Raw genomic sequence first — 6,275 nt, forward strand, 5'->3', positions numbered from 1 at the left:
GGGGCTGGTATTCTCTATAATACACACAGGGACTGCTACTCTCTGTAACACACACAGGGACTGGTATTCTCTATTATATACACAGGGACTGGTATTCTCTATAATATACACAGGGACTGCTATTCTCTATAATACACACAGGGACTGGTATTCTCTATAATATACACAGGGACTGCTATTCTCTGTAACACACACAGGGACTGGTATTCTCTATAATATACACAGGGACTGCTATTCTCTGTAACACACACAGGGACTGATATTCTCTATAATATACACAGGGACTACTATTCTCTGTAACACACACAGGGACTGCTATCCTCTAGAATATACACAGGGACTGGTATTCTCTGTAACACACACACAGGGACTGCTATTCGCTATAATACACACAGGGACTGCAATTCTCTATAATATACACAGGGACTGCTATTCTCTATAATATACACAGGGACTGCTATTCTCTATAATATACAAAGTGACGGCTATTCTCTATAATACACACAGGGACTGCTATTCTCTATAATACACACAGGGACTGCTATTCTCTATAATACACAAGGGACTGCTATTCTCTATAATACACACAGGGACTGCTATTCTCTATAATACACACAGGGACTGCTATTCTCTATAACACATACAGGGACTGCTATTCTCTATAATACACACAGAGACTGCTATTCTCTGTAACACACACAGGGACTGCTATCCTCTAGAATATACACAGGGACTGGTATTCTCTGTAACACACACACAGGGACTGCTATTCGCTATAATACACACAGGGACTGCAATTCTCTATAATATACACAGGGACTGCTATTCTCTGTAACACACACAGGGACTGCTATCCTCTAGAATATACACAGGGACTGGTATTCTCTGTAACACACACACAGGGACTGCTATTCGCTATAATACACACAGGGACTGCAATTCTCTATAATACACACAGGGACTGCTATTCTCTATAATATACAAAGTGACGGCTATTCTCTATAATACACACAGGGACTGCTATTCTCTGTAACACACACAGGGACTGCTATTCTCTATAATACACACAGGGACTGCTATTCTCTGTAACACACACAGGGACTGCTATTCTCTATAATACACACAGGGACTGCTATTCTCTGTAACACACACAGGGACTGCTATTCTCTATAATACACACAGGGACTGCTATTCTCTATAATACACACAGAGACTGCTATTCTCTGTAACACACACAGGGACTGCTATTCTCTATAATACACACAGGGACTGCTATTCTCTGTAACACACACAGGGACTGCTATTCTCTATAATACACACAGAGACTGCTATTCTCTGTAACACACACAGGGACTGCTATTCTCTATAATACACACAGGGACTGCTATTCTCTGTAACACACACAGGGACTGGTATTCTCTGTAACACACACAGGGACTGCTATTCTCTATAATACACACAGGGACTGCTATTCTCTATAATACACACGGGGAATGTAATTCTCTATAATGTACACAGGGACTACTATTCTGTGTAATACACACATGGACTGTTCTTCTCAATAATACACACAGGGACTGCTATTCCCTATAATACACACAGGGACCGCTATTCCCGATAATACACAGAGGTACTGCTATTCGCTATAAAATACAAAGGGGTTGCAATTCTCGATAATACACACAGGGACTGCAATTCTCTATAATACACACAGGGACTGCTATTCTCTATAATACACTCAGGGACTGCTATTCTCTATAATACACACAGGGACTGCTATTCTCTATAATACACTCAGGGACTGCTATTCTCTATAATACACTCAGGGACTGCTATTATCTATAATACACACAGGGACTGGTATTCTCTATAATATACACAGGGACTGCTATTCTCTATAATATACACAGAGACTGCTATTCTCTATAATACACACAGAGACTGCTATTCTCTATAATACACACAGGGACTTCAATTCTCTATAATACACACAGAGACTGCTATTCTCCATATTACACACAGGGACTGATATTCACTGTAATATTCACAGGGACAACTATTCTCTATAAGACACACAGGGACTGCGATTCTCGATAATACACACAGGGACTGGTGGTCTCTATAATACACACAGGGACTGCTATTCTCTGTAATACACACAGGGCTTGCAATTCTCTATAATATACACAGGGATTGCTGTTCTCTATAATACACATATGGACTACTATTCTCTGTAATACAGACAGGGACTGCTATTCTCTGTCACACACACAGGGACTGCTATTCTCTATGATACACACGGGGACTGCTATTCTCTATAATATACACAGGGACTACTATTCTCTATGAGACACACAGGGATTGCTGTTCTCTAAAATACACACAGGGACTTCTATTCTGTATAATATGCACAGGGACCGGTATTCTCTATAATACATACAGGGATTGCAATTCTCTATAATACATACAGGGACTGCTATTCTCTATAAAATACACAGGGACTGCTATTCTCTATAATATACACTGGGACTGTTATTCTCTATAATACACACAGGGACTACTATTCTCTATAATATGCACAGGGATTGCAATTCTCTATAATACACACATGGACTGCTATTCTCTGCAAAAGAAACATACAGGGACTGGTATTCTCTATAATATACACAGGGACTGTATTCTCTATAATACACACAGGGACTGCTGTTCTCTATAATATACAAAGTGACGGCTATTATCTATAATACACACAGGGACTGCTATTCTCTACAACACATACAGGGACTGGTATTCTCTATAAAACACACAGGGACTGCTATTCTCTATAATACACACGGGGACTGCTATTCTCTGTAATATACACAGGGACTGCTATTCTCTATAATATACACAGGGACTGCTATTCTCTAGAATATACACAGTGACTGCGATTCTCTATAATACACACAGGGACTGGTATTCTCTGTAATATACACAGGGACTGCTATTCTCGATAATACACACAGGGACTACTATTCTCTATAATACACACAGGGACTGCGATTCTCTATAATACACACAGGGACAGCTATTCTCTATAATACACAAAGGGACTGCTATTCACTGTAATACACACAGGGACTGGTATTCTCTATAACACATACAGGGACTGGTATTCTCTATAATGCACACAGAGACTGCTATTATCTAAGAATACACACAAAGTCTGCTATTCTCTGTAATGCACACAGGGGCTGCTAATCTCTATTTTATACACAGGGACTGCTATTCTCTATAATATACACAGGGACTGCAATTCTCTATAATACACACAGGGACTGCTATTCTCTAGAATATACACAGGGACTGCTATTCTCTATAGTATACACTGGGACTGGTGTTCTCTATAATACATACAGGGGCTGCTATTCTCTACAATATACACAGTGACTGCGATTCTCGAAAATACTCACGGGAATGGTATTCTCTATAATACACACAGGGACTGCTATTCTCTATTTTATACACAGGGACTGCTATTCTCTAAAATATACACAGGGGCTGGTATTCTCTGCAATATACACAGAGACTGCTATTTTCTATAATATACACAGGGACTGCTATTCTCTATAATACACACAGATACTGCTATTCTCTATAATATACCCAGGGACAGCTATTCTCTATAATACACACAGGGACTGCTATTCCCTATAATACACAGTGGGACTGCTATTCTCTGTAATACACACAGGTACTGCTATTCTCTATAACATACAGAGTGACTGCTATTCTCTATTCTACACACAGGGACAGCTATTCTCATAATATAGACAGGGACTGCTATTCTCGAAAATACACACAGGGACTGATATTCTCTATAATACACACAGGGGCTGCAATTCTCTATAATGTACACAGGGACTGGTATTCTCTCAGCATACACGAGGTCATTATTCTCTGCAATATACACAGAGACTGCTATTTTCTATAATATACACAGGGACTGCGATTCTGTATAATATACACAGGGACTGCTATTCTCTATAATATACACAGGGACTGCTATTCTCTTTCATATAGACAGTAACTGCTGTTCTCTGTAATACACACAGGGACTGCTATTCTCTATAATACACACAGGTACTGCTATTCTCTATGATATACACAGGGACTGCGATTCTCTATAATACGCACAGGGACTGCTATTCCCTATAATATACACAGGGACTGCTATTCTCTATCATATAGACAGGGACTGCTGTTCTCTGTAATACACACAGGGAGTACTATTCTCTGCAATACAGACAGGGACTGCTAATCCCTATAATATACACAGGGACTGCTATTCTCTATAATACACACAGGGACTGCTATTCTCTATAATATACACAGTGACTGCTATTCTCTATAATACACACAGGGACTGCTATTCTCTATAATACACACAGGGACTGCTATTCTCTGTAATATACACAGGGACTGGTATTCTCTATAATACACACAAAACCTGCTATTCTCCATAATATACACAGTGACTGCTATTCTCTATAATACACATGGGGAATGGCATTCTCTATAATGTACACAGGGACTACTATTCTCTATTATACACACAGGGACTGCTATTCTCTATAATATACACAGGGACTGCTATTCTCTATAATGTACACACAGGGACTACTATTCTCTATAATACACACAGGGACTGCGATTCTCTATAATACGCACAGGGACTGCTATTCTCTATAATATACAAAGGGGCTGCTATTCTCTATAACACATACAGGGACGGCTATTCTCTATAATATACACAGGGACTGCTGTTCTCCATAATACACACAGGGACTGCTGTTCTCTACAATATACACAGGGGCTGCTATTCTCTTTCATATAGACAGGGACTGTTGTTCTCTGTAATATACACAGTGACTGCTATTCTCTACAATACACACAGGGACCTCTATTCCCTATAATACACACAGGGACTGCTATTCTCTATAATATACAAGGGGGCTGGTATTCTCGATAATATACACAGGGACTGCGATTCTCTAAATTACGCACAGGGACTGCTATTCTCTATAACACACACTGGGACTGGTATTCTCTATAATACACACAGGGACTGCTATTCTCTATAGTATACACAGGGACTGGTATTCTCTAAAATACACACAGGGGCTGCTATTCTCCATAATATACACAGGGACTGGTATTCTCTATAAAACACACAGGGACTGCTATTCTCTATAACATACAAGGGGGCTGGTATTCTCGATAATATACACAGGGACTGCGATTCTCTATAATACGCACAGGGACTGCTATTCTCTATAATACGCACAGGGACTGCTATTCTCTATAATATAGACAGGGACTGCTATTCTCTATAATACACACAGGGACTACTATTCTCTGTAATACAGACAGGGATTGCTATTCTCTATAACACACACTGGGACTGGTATTCTCTATAATACACACAGGGACTGCTATTCTCTATAGTATACACAGGGACTGGTATTCTCTATAATACACACAGGGACTGCTATTCTCTATAATACACACAGGTACTGCTATTCTCTATAAAATACACAGGGACTGTTATTCTCTATAATATACACAGGGCCTGCTATTCTCTATAATACACACAGGGACTGCGATTTTCTACAATACGCACAGGTACTGCTATTCTCTATAATATACACAGGGGCTCCATTTCTCTATAATACGCACAGGGAATTCTATTCTCTATAATATACACAGGGACTGCTATTCTCTTTCATATAGACAGGGACTGCTGTTCTCTGTAATATACACAGGGACTGGTATTCTCTATAATACACACATGGACTGCTATTCTCGATAATATACACAGGGACTGCTATTCTCGATAATATACATCGGGACAGCTATTATCTATAATACAGACAGGGACTGCTGTTCTCTGTAATATACACAGGGACTGCTATTCTCTATAATACACACAGGGACTACTATTATCTGTAATACACACAGGGACTGGTATTCTCTATAAAACACACAGGGACTGCTATTCTCTATAATACACACGGGGACTGCTATTTTCTGTAATATACACATGGACTGCTCTTCTCTATAACATACACAGGGACTGCCATTCTCTAGAATATACACAGGGACTGCTATTCTCTGTAGTATACACTGGAACTGGTATTCTCTATAATACACACAGGGACTGCTATTCTCTGTAACACACACAGGGACAGGTATTCTCTCAGCATACACGAGGTCATTATTCTCTGCAATATACA

Source organism: Chiloscyllium plagiosum, unplaced genomic scaffold, assembly GCF_037043375.1.
Source record: "Chiloscyllium plagiosum isolate Xiang-an unplaced genomic scaffold, Cpla_swu_hap1 HiC_scaffold_40, whole genome shotgun sequence".
In the NCBI taxonomy this organism is placed as follows: Eukaryota; Metazoa; Chordata; class Chondrichthyes; order Orectolobiformes; family Hemiscylliidae; genus Chiloscyllium; species Chiloscyllium plagiosum.